Raw genomic sequence first — 15,801 nt, 5'->3', positions numbered from 1 at the left:
GTGCATCTTAATTGAACGTAAACTGCCCGACCGTAAACTGCCTGACCGTAAACTCAGTTTACGGCCATAAACACACCTGACCGTAAACTAAAATTTTGACATTTTTTTAATTTTTACTTTAAGCTTTAAAATAATAAATGGATTCTCAAAGTCAAACACATCATCATGAGCTGGATTCTGTCATGGGCACAACCACACGCATTCCAAGACTGCTGTCTGCAGATGGTTTTCCTGAATAGAAATATCGGATTGAAAAGTACATTAAAATGAAAGACTTCAAGATTTGGAGAAGCATCATCAAGAATCCTGTCAGGATTACCACCACTCTTGTAGGGCAAATAGTTGACAAAGCAGTTGAAAACTATACAAATGAAGATTTTAAGAAAGTGGAAGAACAGGAAAGGGCTTTGGCCACTCTGACCATGGCTTTATCTCCTGATATAGCTCAAGGTTTTAGAGAGTATACTTCAGCAAAAGCTTTGTTGGAAGCCTTGCGTCAAAGGTTTAACATGTTCAACTACATTCCCGGAGAAACCCCGAAGGCACAGCTGCAACGATTCACCACTCGCACTACTGAGATGAACATTTCAGGGATCTTTTTGACCAAGTCAGAGATAAACAAAAAGCTACTAAATGCTCTTCCAAAGCCATGGGATATGAATGTAGCTGTCATCAAGAAGACCAAGGATTTGAATTATCTCACTCTTGCTGAAACAATGGCTATCATCAAAGCCTGGGATATTGATGATAAACAGCGGGAGATAAATCATGTGAATTCTTATTTGACTGCAAACCTCGGGATTTCCTCTAACAATGCTCTTTCATCAGTCATTCCTTCCTCAAGTCAAGCATTTGCTATTTAACAACCTCAGATCCAAACAATTACTGTTGTGTCATCCATGTGTCACTCGTAAAGCCAGCTACATGTCACTCCTCAAGCTGCTCCCTCCTCCAATGTACCAGTTGTGGCATCTTCCTCAAACACAAAGGAATGTGATAACAATATTGCCTTTGCCACAGGACTTGTGAACTGCTATAATGCTCTTCTTGCCGGAGAGCTTCCACCTCAGTTGTCATTTGCTGATCTGGATCAGATTCATCCAGAAGATGTGGAACAGATGGACATCACATGACAGATAGCCATGGCAGTATTCAAGGCTAAGGAGTTTGCCAAGAAGATTGGGAAGAACAACTGGGGCATGAATGCTGATAAAAAGGTAGGGTTTAGCAAAGGGAAGCTGCATTGATTCAACTGTCATGATCCGGGTCATTTTTCTCGTGAGTTCCCGAGGCCGGATAGAAGATTAAACAATGACATGACAATGGTTGCAGTGGGAAACAATCAGGGAGGTGCTCGGGTCAACGGCGAGAAGGCTATGGTTGCTCAGTCATTTGACTAGGAGGATCAGATTCAGGATTTGAACATTTCAAGACCTGAGAATGCTCACCTGGCCCAAGTCAATGATGAAGCTCCCATGAAAGATGTTGCAGCTGATCTAGAAGAAAAGATGATGGAGCTGCAGTTTGCGCTGATGGTATCTTCTACTTCTGAACCAAATAAAAATGAGGTAAGTTTACCTTCTTGTTCTCAAGCATGTGTTGACTATGTTAAAATTCTTCATGATGAAATAGAATCTTTGCGTAGAGAAGTAGAGCACCTTAGATATGAGGGCTACCAACTTAGAAAAGGACAAAAACCCCTAAAGGCCCAACTAGAGACAAAGATAAAGGACTTTAGGAGACTTCAGGAAGACTACAGTAATAAATGTGAAAAATATGAATATATCAAGAGACAGAATGTTGAGTTAATTGCTGAGCTTGGTACATTAAAAAACAAAATTGATACTGCAAACTTTGATTTTAAAAAATATGATGTATCAAGCGAGGTAGTTGCCAACATGATTGACTATTGCCTGCAGTTTAAACAAAACCAGAAAAAGGGTTTGGGATACGATAAAGTGCCTCCTCCTTTTAATCATAATTATCAGTATCACCCTGTCACTGATGAGGAGACTGCCAACGAATCTTTCATGGTTTATGGTAACCCAACTGGTTTTGTTTCAGGAGGAATTATTAATGTTGAAAGTTCTAACGTTTCTACTTCCCCTGCAGATCAATCCTTAGATCAGTCAAAGCACGAAGTTGAAGGATCTGTTTCTGATAACAAAACCGAGTATGAACCTGATGTTTTTGTTCCAAATAAAGATTTTATTATTTCTGATGTTAAAAATGACAATGTTTTTTGTGATTTTTTTGCACCTGCTGATACTGGTTTAAGTTGTTTTGAAGTGTTTGATGAGTTGTTTGATAATTCTTATGTTTGTAATGATACTAATAAAAACTCACCATTTCCACAAGTCACTCCATTTGATACACCCTCACTTATCTCACAAGCTGCTCCTTGTTCATGTTCATGTGAGAAAAGTAAGGGTGTCGGTATGGAAAATAAATCTGAGAAAGGGAGTACATGTTTTAATAATAACAAACAAATTTGTTTTAATTGTGGTATTGGTGGTCATATAGCTAGGAATTGTCCAAATAGAATGTTTGTACGTTATACGTTACAAAGAGGAGAGAACGAATTTAGATGAAGGTCTTTAACTAGAAAGTCCTCAAGAATTCGTTCTCATGATGATGATTGGAAGGATGATCGAAGTAGAAAAAGGTCAGTTTTTCAAAAGAATAAAAAGGTTTTTCATAACAAAGTCCCAAACAGTTTGCCAAAACTGAACACGGTTTCTCCAAGATCGGTTTCGTCAAATAGCAACTCTGGATCTTCAACCAATTCTGGTAGAAAAACCGAATGTTCCATGCAAACTGATAAGAAACATATTTCAAAACCATTTGTGGCTGTTAGAAAACCTAAATATCATTGGATGCCCAATTTAACCTCCAATCAATCATCACCATCCTCTGAAAAGGTCGAAAATGATAATTCAAACTCGAAGATCTTGAAAGATAAAATCAGAGAAAGAGAAGGGTCAACCCAGGATAATGATGACCTGGGTTCCCAAATCTAAATGATCCCGCTCATCTTGTAGGGACAGTTGCAGAGGAATGTCATCAGACCTTGGTACGTCGACAGCGGCTGCTCCTGACATATGACAGGAGACATCTCCTAATTGAGCAACATTCAATCTTTTAATGGGGGATATGTTTCCTTTGCAGGCGGAGAAGGTGGAAAGATCACTCAGAGAAGAACCGTTACAAATGGAGTGCTAAGCTTTGAGAATGTCAACTTTTTTCCCGAGTTAAAACACAGCTTGTTGAGTGTTTCCCAAATTTGTGATAAAGGATATTCTACACATTTCACTAACAAAGAGTGCATGATTCTCAAGCCAGACATTGTCATCCCAGAAGAGTGGATTCTTGTCAAATCGAAGTAGGATGGAAATGCATATATTATTGATATGAACAACAACATTCCTGAACAAATCACTTGCCTCTTTTTGAAGGTTTTAGAACTGAACACAATGTTGTGGCACCAAAGACTTGGTCATGCGAATGCTAAGAACCTAAATCGCCTTGAAAAAATGAGATGGTCCGAGGCTTACCTGTCAGAGATTTTATAACATTTGAAAAGTGTGTGTTATGCGCCCAAGGTAAACATCATAGAAAACCACACCTGCCAAAACAGGTTAACTCAATTAGTTAGGTGCTCCAGTTATTACATATGGACTTATTTGGTCCGGTTAACGTCCTAAGCATCAACAGAAGTTCGTACTGTCTGGTTGTGATTGATGATTTCTCTCGTTTTACGTGGGTCTTCTTCTTATCCAACAAAGCTGGGGTTGCTGATTTGATAAAGAGGTTCATTGTGATGATTGAGAACCAAACCAACAATCGGGTGAAGGCGCTTCGTACTGATAATGGAACAAAATTCAAGAATGTCGTTCTTGATCATTTTCATTAAAAAAGGGAATTGTGCGTCAATAAAGCTCTGCTCACACGCTTAACAAAATGGTGTTGCTGAGAGGAGAAATAGAACGTTAAAAGACGCTGCAAGGACAATGCTATGTGATTCCAAGTTACCCGTTTTCTTTTGGGCTGAGGCGATTAATACTGCTTGCTACGTTCAAAATCGTGTCTTAATAAACAAATATCAGATGAAAACACCGTACGAGATTTTATATAGTCATAAGCCTTCAGTCAGTCATTTCCGTGTATTTGGCTGCCCTTGCACCCTTCTCCATATGGAATCCAACCCGAAGTTCAATGCCAAAGCTAATGATTGTTATTTCGTAGGGTATGTTGCACGCACCACATATAGGGTTTACAATAAGAAGACGAAGCATATTATAGAATCCTTCGACGTGCGTTGCTTGGAGGAGAATGAAACGGATGCTCGAGTAGGACCTGATTGGCTATTTGATTACACATCGCTTTTCAAATCCATTAATGTGTCTTCAGATGGTTCATCTGGGTCCTCTTCTAGTTCGAAGATTGTTTCTGAAGACAAAGACGAAGAATTTGTTTACAGACCTCCAACAATATCATCTGCTCCATCAGAGGGGGAGTCATCTGCTCCATCTAAGGGGGAGTCATCTGCTTCATCTGAGGGGGAGTCATTTGTTTCTCTTAGTCGTCCAGAGTCTCCAGTTCAAAATGATAACCCAAATGCTGATGCTACACCTCTTAATCCTGTTGAAAGAGAGTTCATGTCTAGAGATACTTCCGTTGTCACTTCAACTTTTATGGAACTACTCTTTCCTGAAGAAATTGCTAATGAGTTTGTAGCATATTCATCTAATGTGGAACAATCAGGAAATGATGGAGATTTCAATATTCACAGTCTTCCCATTTCACTCAATGATATCAGCCAAGAAACACCTTCAAGAATTCAACGCGATCATCCGATCGAAAACATCATTGGTCAGTTGGGTGATGGAGTTAGAACCGGAAGTTAGAGTGGAGATGTCAATACATGTCTCTATTCTTGCTTTATCTTTCAAATAGAGCCCAAGAATGTTGAAATGGATTTGAATGAGCCTATCTGGGTAGATGTTATGCATGAAGAGCTAAATCAATTCGAAAAGCTCGGGGGTTTGGAAATTGGTTGAGTTACCAAAGGGAAAAAAAATCTCTTGACACACGTTGGGTCTATCGAAACAAACAGGATGATTCTGGCGTTATAGTGCGAAATAAAGCAAGATTGGTGGTTCGCGGGTTTCGACAAGGCGAGGGTCTTGATTATACTGAGGTATATACACCAGTGGCTCGCTTGGAGGATATTCGTATCTTCTTTGCATATGCTTCCTACATGAACTTCACGGTTTACCAAATGGATGTCAAGATAGCCTTCTTGTATTGCAAGGTGAAGGAAGAAATCTATGTTGATCAGCCCCCTAGGTTCGTTAACTCGAAGTTTCCTAATCATGTCCACAAGTTGGACAAGGCGATGTATGGGTTACATCAAGCTCCTCGCGTGTGGTATGCGACTCTTACAAAGCACTTGCTCAAGCAAGGATACTCTCGTGGCATTATCGATCAAACTTTATTCATCAAGTATGTTGGTCAAACAAAATTCAACCGAAATCCTGCTCCATCAAGCTAAGTATGTGGAGGATATTCTTGAGAAGTTCGGGCTTCAAGACGCAAAACCTGCATCGACGCCGATGGCCAAAAGACCCCTGCTGACTCCAGATACTAATGGCGAATCCGTAGATCAGACACACTACAGATCGATGATCGGATCATTGATGTATTGTACTGCAAGTCGTCTAGACATAATGTTTGCAGTTTGTCAATGCGCACGTTATCAGGCCAATCCTAAATTTTCACATCTTATTACTGTCAAAAGAATTTTCCGGTATATCAAAGGCAGCCCAAAATTGGGTCTTTGGTACCCAAAAAATTCCGAATTTGATCTATATGCTTTTGCTGACAGTAATTATGGAGGCTGTGAGCTTGACAGGAAATCTACTTCAGGATGGTGTCAATTCCTTGGAGATAGGTTGGTGCCATGGCAGTGCAAGAAACAACATATCGTCTCAACCTCAACAGCAGAAGCGGAAAATGTTGCTGCCTCGGCTTGTTGCTCTCAAGTTATTTGGAGCCAACGTCAGCTGTTGGATTACGGTTTGAATTATCTAGAAACTCCCATTTACTGTGATAATGAGGTTGCGATTCAAATTGCTAAAAATCCTGTCCAACATTCCAAAACCAAGCACATTGATATCAAAATCCATTTTATCAGAGATTGTTATGAACGTTCACTCATCCGGCTGGAACAAGTTCCCACTACTAATAATGTGACAGATCTGTTCACCAAGCCCTTTAACAAAGCTCGATTCGATGCGTTTGTGGGATTTTTGAAAATGATTCGTTTTGAGGATTAACCTTTTATTTTTTATTTTTTATTTTTTATTTTTTATTTTTATATTTTATTTTATTTTATTTTACTTTTAGGTTAGATTTTTTTTTAAATTTGTGCATTTTAGTGATTTCATTCTTACCCATGCACAAATTTAGGGGGAGAAATAAACAAAAACCAATAACCAAACAAAAAATTGAAAATTTTCAAAAATCCAAAAACATTAAAAAAATCAGAAAACCAAAAATATGTTGCAAATAGTTTTGTTTGTAGGTGATGTGTTGGGAAGTGATATTATCAAGTGATAACAGGCAATCTGAATCTGCGTAACGTACCAAAATTAAATTGTGTACGCTTTGTGTTCGATGCGCTGGTAGGCATGAAAGTTTTTAAATGGACTTGACTAGGAAGAACTGAACTTAAGGAATTCAAGGACTTGACGAATCTTGAACTAGTTAGATCTGTTTAGCTTGGCAATACGACGCTCGGATAGGTTGACCAGGGAGATATACATGGGAATCTACTGGTCACATTAAAAGAACTCGTATCTAGAACTGTGGATTAACTTTTCCTCGATGTGCATATTCTGTCCTTAATTCCGGTATTGATGGGGGTGACTGAGGAATTCCGATAAATTAGGTTTGTAGAAGGTCATTTTCTTTCTTTCTGTCTGTTATTCATATGTTGCCTCATCTGCGTGATCGAAAGATCCGACCTGGACTGTTACATATGCAACTCTATCTCTCTACATCTTCTCTCTATGCAATTCTTTCTGTCTGTTAGCCATATATTGTCTCCTTTGCGTGACTTACAATCCGACCTGGTACCCGGTATATGCATCATTCTTCTTCTAAATCCCTCTAAAACTTTAGTTAGTCATATGTTTCATCCTCTGCGTGATTGGAAGAGATTTGACCTAGGTGTATGTCATATGCATTCTAAATCTATCTTCTCTCTCAATAATTGTCTGCTTACCCGATGTAAGGAGTATTCTGGAAGTCCTTGATTACTGGAGCATACCAGGAAGCGGGAAACATGTTCTAGTACAATTAAAATTGAACACTTATGGGCTGTTTATTTTTTGTGTGAAGATCTGCGCAACCACTTTTGTCTGCGCCGCGCAGACAACGCGCAGACATATGTCCTCACAGATTGTTTGTTTTTTGGAAGTGCGCAGATCAAAAAACATCTGCGCGAGGTCTTCCTGGCGCAGACATGGGCCACTGTCCTCAAAGGTCTTCAGACCTCATTTTAACCTAAACCAAAAAAAAAAAACATGGGCCACCATGCAGTTTTTTTTTCTTTCTTTTTTGTTAAAAATGTATTTTTAATGTTTATGACATGAAATTAAGTTTAAAAAATCAATTTATTTTAACATCCCGCATACGTTAAAAACAAACAGTTTTCTTATTGCAGACTGCAGACATTTGGTCTACCTCTTCTGCCGCAGAGGCTTGCAGATGTGGTCCGCAGACTGCAGACATTTTGACTTCAAAAAAACAAACAGCACCTTACTGATTGTCTGTAGATCTCGCTGCTCAATTTAGGTGGACAACAATATCCCTGGTCGTCGTCAGCTAAACGGTCCCTAGAAATTTTATCTAAGAGTATAGAATAAAAAATGTCTTGTCTTTATTAGCTTATCCAAAATTTTATCATAATTTTTCGTGTTTAAGTGGATCACAATACCTGCGATCGACCAAACATAGACATGAAGGTAAAGGTACCGACAAGCAAACTAAGGCTGTCTAACAACTCTGATCCTTGCGTCACAAAATTATATTCAATGTTTGTTGAGATAAGTTTAATTTATTTTATTTTATTTTATTTTATTTTATTTTTATTTTATTTTTATTTTGTAATTGTCAAAATTTAAAATTTAAAATTTTAGAAATTATTTTATTTCTATTTATTTTATTTTAACTTTTTATTTTTGTTTATGTTAATTTTAATTTTAATTTTTAAAATCCTCAAAAGATTATATTTTATTTAAAAAAAATTATTTGGAATTTGGACTGTGCCTTATACTGTGTGGAAGACACGTAAAATCGTCAAGGGTATTTAAAGGGAGTTTACTGTCGGAAACTCCTCCACCCCTCATTTTTCCTCTTCCCGGCTGCAAACTCTCTCCATCCTCTCTCCTCTTGAAAAAAAATCTCTCGTTTTGTGAAATCGTTCGGTCCATCTTAAAGGTACATCAAAATCAACCGTGAGAATGTGTTTTATTCATCAAATCGATGGATTTTAGGGCCAAAATCGAACAAAAAAGGATCTGTCGGCGTTTACGGTCGAAGTTTACAGCCAGGAGTTTACGGCCGTAAACTCCGTTTGCAGCCATGAGTTTATGGCCGTAAACCCAAAATTGACCGTAAACTCCTTTTGGTCAAAATTATTTTTGGGGCCAAATTAAGTTGATTAAATAAGAGAACCATGAAACTTTAACTACTTTAATATATTTGTTTTCTCACTTGGTTCGTTTTAGTGCAGATCAAATGGCTAACTTAAGATTCGCAAACATGCACAACTTGGCCATTGTACTAACAGATCCCCCAGTTGCACATGGAGAATTCAGGTCGATGATCCACGGGCTGAGAGAATGCTGCCTAGCTTCTGCTATCACTATGAATACCATGGTCTATCAGAAGATTATAAGGGAATTCTTGCAGACTGCTAAGATGAAGAGAGATGACGATGGAGCGGTTACTGTTGATGCAATTGTTAAAGGATGCAAAATTGTGATCACTAAGCAATTCATCAGAGAAGCGTTGCTAATTAATGATCAACCTAGTTTTCCTTCTGAGATCGGGATTGAAGATGCCCAAAAGATTCTCAAGAAGATGGGGTACGAAGGCAACTCTCCTCCCACTGTGAAGAAGCTTCTGTCACCGTATTGGAGATTCTTAGCTCATGTATTTGTGAGCTGCATTTCTGGGAGAAGGTATGGGGCTGATGAGATTTCACTAAGAAACACTGGAGCCATCGCTTCTCTTGCTGCAGGAATAAAATTCAACTTCTCAAGATTTATCTTGGACGAGTTCGTGGTGAACATCAACGCCATAACCCGGGATACTTTCTTGATGTATCCCAGGTTCATCCAATTGTTCATCAACAGTCAATTTCCTGAGATGGTCAAGGAGGGAGAAACCCTAAACATGAAGTCATTAGGTCGTCACACTGTTGGGCTTATTAAGCAGAATCGCAAGGGAAAGGACGTTTTCCAAGAACTGTATCCGCTTGTGAAGTTCGGAAGATTTGCTGAGCTAAATGAGGCATCTGAGTCTCATGGATCCTCTGATAAAGTATCATCTGAGCCTACTTCCTCAGAAAGATTGATTTCAGAAGAGGATGTGATCACTGTGTCAGACTAAGAAGAAAGAGAAGAGACAGTTGCTCCAAATGTTTCTATAGCAGAGGAACATGATTAGACATCAGTTCAAGTTCAAAGTGATTATAACGAACGGTCTTCAAAGAGTGTGACTGCGACTGATATATGTGAAGAACTTGATCTTTTGGGCTTTGATAAGGATAAAATTCCGTCAAACTTTATAAGTAATGAAGATTTTTTGTCAAATGTCAATCTCAACTCACTACTTGACAATATCAACGATGTTGCTCATCCAACAACGGAGATACGGGACTCCGATGACGTTCTTGAGTCAACGCCTCTTACTACTGAACAAGTGGTTGATACGACAACTCCTATGGTGACAGTGTCAGGGATTCCTCCCCTTGATATTGTTTCACCTACCACAGAACCACTTCAGAGTGATGATGCAACAAACAAGACCTTACAACCGCCTTCAAAAAGAAGAAGACGTGATCCTAGACAAGGACTTCTGGATTCTGATCTATTTCAAGGCCTCCCAATTACACCAACAACCACTCCTGCCATTGTCTCATCATAACCTTTCAGTGAAGGTCCTAGCACCACTTTTGAGGCTGGTGGATCTTCTGCTCAAGCAGGATTTTCTCCTCCCAGGCCAGATCATGATGTTGCCTCTATACGGCTCGCCATGCATCTAGCTCAGGAACAAAGCTCAATGCCTTCTCCCAGAGTTAAAGGAATTTCTTTTAGAGAAGGTCATTCAAGAGAAGACAATCCAGCCATTGATGAGCTTCAGAAGAGAGTGAATGTGCTTGATCAAAAGAGCATTGAGCTTAATATCCAAGTTAATGATCTTTTGAGCGAAAATGGCAAGCTGAAGATTCAAGTTTCTGATCTTGAAAAGGATAAAACTTTGAAGACTAAGCAGATTTCTGACCTCCAAGAGCACTTTAATCTCCTCACCTCAAGTCACTCTGATTTGAAGAAAAAGCTAGAAGAGGAACTTGGTGACAAGTTCAAGTCATCTGCTGATGAGTCAAGGATCAATATGCACATCCAAGCTCACCGCATTGTGACATCTACTCAAACATCACGTGCTGTTGATAGAGTAGAGGAAGAGCCAGCTCAAGCTCCGAGTGTTGTGGCCTTAAAACGTGCCAAACTGGCCGAATCTGCTGAGAAAGGTCAATATTTGTTTAAAAAAAGCTCAGATCAGAATGCTCCTGCGAATCAGCCCACCATCACCTTTACAAATCTTGGAGACAATCACTTTAAAAATGTATATGGTGATAGGTCAGGGATCATTTCATTGGGATTTCACGATACTCTAAACATGTGGATCGTGAGACGAAAGAGTGGCAACACTGAATTGTATACAGATGCTTATGATTTCCACTCCTGGACCAAGGTTGATCTTTTAGAGTTATCAAAGGCTCCTTTTGCAAATCCATTTCAGAATCCCATGGCTACATAGTTCAAGCATTTCTTGGAGGATCAAGTACTCAAGAGTTTTCCTTCAATGAAGACTGCAAAGTCGATTATTAAAGTATACCCAAGTGTAATTGATCCTAAAACCAATCAACCACTTCGATCTGTGATGTGGCCTGCTACCAATCAAGTAAAGCAAATTCCTATCCTTCAGGATCATCCAGATGGATCTCTACGGTCCATGCTGCACTGGGTGTTTGATGAAACTACTGCATCTGCTGTCATCAAACTTGAAAAGGGATGCATTCGCTTATATGAAAAAAGAGACCTGCTTCAGTTTGGAAAATGGGATATACATCAGCTGAGCCATCATCAGATCAAAGTTGCATAAGACATCTTTGAGCCAGCTGCCAAAGAATATACGGCTATGGTTATTGATATCATTAACAAGCAGACGTGGAATGGAGCAATGGGGAAGTCAGATGTAATGGTGGTCGACAAAGACTGAGCTCAAGCTAACACCAAACCAAGGGGGAGATTGAAGGGTCTAGTTAGTGGTTTGGTCTAGGCTTTTATTGTAATAAGTTCTTTTGAGTCTTTATCGTGTTTTGGTAGGTTGTTAGTGTGTTTACGGCCTAGCATTGAGTTTACGGCCGTAAACCTGTTTACGGTCGTAAACCCAGTTTTCGGCACATGTCTACTATATATAGGGGTTGTTTAGGTCATTATTTGTTGTTGATGATGGGTTTCGAGCAATACATCATTCCTATGGTGTACATGCAAACCCTAATGGATTTTGGATCTAGTTTGTCTAATGAATATGCAATTGAATATCCAAAGCTATAAACCCTAGATCTGACATACAATTAATCATATTAACATAAAATAGGGTTTAGATCTAACCTTTGATTGTTATATAGCAATAACAATCAATCTTTAGCTTCAAAAAGCTTAGTGCCTCAAGTGATGCACCTCTAATAGAGTCACAAACACCACTAAGCAACAAGAATGAAGAGGGAAGAGAGGGGAGGCACCAAAAACGGCTGGAAACCCTAATCTAAGTGTTCACCATATTTTTGGTGCATAGAGGGCTTTTATATACATGTAGGCTATTAGGGTTTACAACTAGGAAACCCTAATCTGGCTGCTTAAACCCTAAGCAGCCCATGGACTCCTTTAACATATCCCTTGGACGAATTCCTTATGGGCTTCCCATAGAATTCGTCCAACTTATATTATTTAGGTAATCCATAGCCCAATTGCAATTATCTTATAATTACATATCCGGTCCCCTAAGTTTAATTAATCTCTTTTAGCTACAAAATTAATTCTTAATTAATTCTTGACTAATATTAATAAAACAATATGATTTCTCCTTTAATATATTATTCTCATAATATATTAATAAATCATAATTAATCATTTCTCACCTTAATTCATCTTACATATTACTATGGTGAAGGCAACCCAAAAGGACCATGCTCATAGTCGGATCAAGTACATACCAAAATAGTTATGGACTTAGACACTAATCCAACAGTTGATGCCACAGAGTTCACGGCCTAATATATCGAGTTGTACTAGACGTTTTTCAGTAATAAACGTGTGCAAGCTTGACTTCTCTTCTACCATTCATATTCTTGTTTCTATTGATTGTTTGATTGTTTGATCATTGGTAAAGATCCGTTTAGGACCTTACATTCACAACTTCATTCACCGGATTATTGGGATCATTGACATTACCCAGATCCTTCCTGGGATTTTGATCTTCATTATCCTGTAAGATTATCAAATTTGATACATATGTATATGTAAAAACAGTAAAACGGTGTGTGTGGGACGTTCGAATCAAATCTTCATTATCATGTTCAGATGTTGTTGTTAATAATCTATGAATATCTGGTTCCGATTTCCAGTATGAACATCCATCGATTGTGTAAAACAAATTGATTATCAGCTAATTGAATCGACAATTGTGATCTGTTTGTGGGGAATCAACAATGGTCATTTGTTTGTGGGGAACATTTGAATCGAGTATATAAAGAAAAATAAATTAATGATAACTAAATCAGTCACAAATTATTGCCTAACATAAAGGGATAACAATCAGACTAAATAAAGAATTAAAATGAAAGATTACATAATTACCCTTACATATTTAATAAAATAATTAATAATTTGCTAAATTGTGATTGGTGCATCTATGCACACAATACTTGTTGGAAACATTTGAACCTAACTCTCTTTCTCTCTCTCTCTCTATATATATATATATATATATATATATATATATATATATATATATATATATATATATATATATATATACTTAGAGATTACAAAAATTACATAAAAAAATACTTAGAGATTACAAAACTTTTTTTTTTAATTTTTTATAAAAAAATCACAGGATTTTTAATAAATTCGCTGACAAAAAAATCAATTTTTTTTTTAATTTCAAAAAAGAAATTAGCGAATTTATTTAAAAACATGCGATTTTTTCATAAAAGAATTCAAAAAAAAGTTTTGTGATCTCTAAATTTTTTTATGCATTTTTATAATTTTTAGGGTTTTTTGTTTTCCATAGAACCTAAACCTATATATATATATATATATATATATATATATATATATATATATATATATATATATATATATATATATATATATATATATATATATATATGCCATACCCAATTTCTAAATATCATTTGTATGTATACAAAATATACTTTCAAAATATCATATTTGCCAAAAAAAAATTAATTGCTTTTTAATCATTTTAAGTTCTTATTTTTATCAAATTATTATTATACCCTCTTATGAAGCTAACTTTTAAATATCATCTATATCATTTATAACCTCTCAAAATATCATATTTAGCCAAATATTTTTTTATAATCATATTTACCCAAATAGACTCATTCATAATTGTTTTTGTAACCAAAAAATAGTTTTAGAAAAATACTATTGTATGTTAATTCATAAACCTAATTCATATCATGTAATATTTCTATATTTATTGATTAATGTATGTTATTTATTTCGTATTGTATCGTTATTGTATCTTGATTACTTTTTTGTAATTTAATAAGTAGTTTGTACGTTGGATTCTAATAGGTTTACATTATCGTTTGCCTGCCTTTTTTATAAAAGGCTTAGAAGAACAAAAACTAAAAATTTTGGTGCCGATATATAAACTCAAAATTTCTCTAAATTTACCACAATGAGTAAGTCGTGTATTTTTATTACAAATAGAAACTCAAAATATGATGGCATCAAAAAAAAAAAAAAAAAAAAAAAAAAAAAAAAAAAAAAAACATGGCAGAAAGTTAAAATAAAAGAGAAAAGGGGAAAATTTTGTTTCAAAGGGTATGTTTGTCTTTTCTCTTTCTCAAAAGGGTATCATGCTCAATTGTTCTCGCATGCACTCTTGGCTACAAGATGGAGTATTTCCTCATTGTCAATTACAAAAATACCCATCAAAAATATGAATCAAAACTCACATATTCATATCGAAAAATCATTTCCACGTTTTGATTCGGGCATGTGTATTGAATTTCGGAGGAAGTTAGGACACGTGGAAAAGATTTTTCAATATGAATATGTGAGTTTTGATTCATATTTTTGATGGGTATTTTTGTAGACACCACGAACATCAATTGCTCTACGACCATGGACGCCCATCTGTATATATTCACCACTTGAAGAGGGGAAGCATATTTGATACCTGGCTAAACCGAAATTATGAGAAAATTAAAAAAAAGAAAAAAAAGAAAAAAAAAAAATATGAACAGAGAGGTAGGATGATCTTGCTTGAGGCATCTAGTTATCATCATCTAATAGCATGTCCATAGAACTCAAAAATGGTTTCCATGTTCACTTTCTCATCATCCTCATTCAAGTCCATTTTCATCATCTACACGATAATTAAGATTAAAAATATGATTTGATCAATAAATAACCACAGGTACAAAAAGATACCTACCTGCATTGCAAGAAATTCACATTCTCTTTTGCTAAAACTAAAGATTATTACCGGAACATATTGGTGTTGAATAATCACCTTCACCATCTTAAATTATTAGACAATTAGAGTGTGATATGTATATAATTATATTAGCGGGTCATGACTGTAAATATATCTCTTATATATACTCTTATTGTAATCGTGGTTATACAATAATAATACAACATTACTGATTACCAAAGTCAACTAGGTATCAGAGTCTTACGGGTACCCTACAAAAACACCGATATATAAAAAAATAAAAAATAAAAAAATAGTCGAACAAAGGCAAACAGCGCCGATCAAGCCTACAGTGCTTCCCTCTCTTGCTTCTGTCGATCTGCACAGTGCCGTCACCTACAGTAACATCCAATTTTTTTTCTCTTTTTCTCCTTTTTGTTGCTAATCAATGGCACTTACAGCTTTACCCCAGAAGAGAAAACTCTACATTGTCACCATAGTTTGGTTTCACTCTATCTCCTACCAATTATGGTTATTAGAAGGGAATGGTCCAACCATTCCTTCTCACCAACGACTTGTTCAGTTATATTGATGGCACAATTCCCTGTCCACCGATTACTATCCCATCTTCATCATCAGGCAAAGACAAAGATGGCACAGTATAACCCCCACAACTAAACCCAGATTACAACACATGGGTTTCCATAAACTTAGCCGAAGGTGGCTATCTTGTTCACAAAGTAGTTGGATCACTGTTAGGGATTG

Source organism: Lactuca serriola, chromosome 4 (genome assembly GCF_051521515.1).
Source record: "Lactuca serriola cultivar US96UC23 chromosome 4, Lser_US96UC23_V15, whole genome shotgun sequence".
Lineage (NCBI taxonomy): Eukaryota > Viridiplantae > Streptophyta > Magnoliopsida > Asterales > Asteraceae > Lactuca > Lactuca serriola.
The sequence above is the reverse complement of the archived record's forward strand: the minus strand, read 5'-3'. Positions refer to the sequence as shown.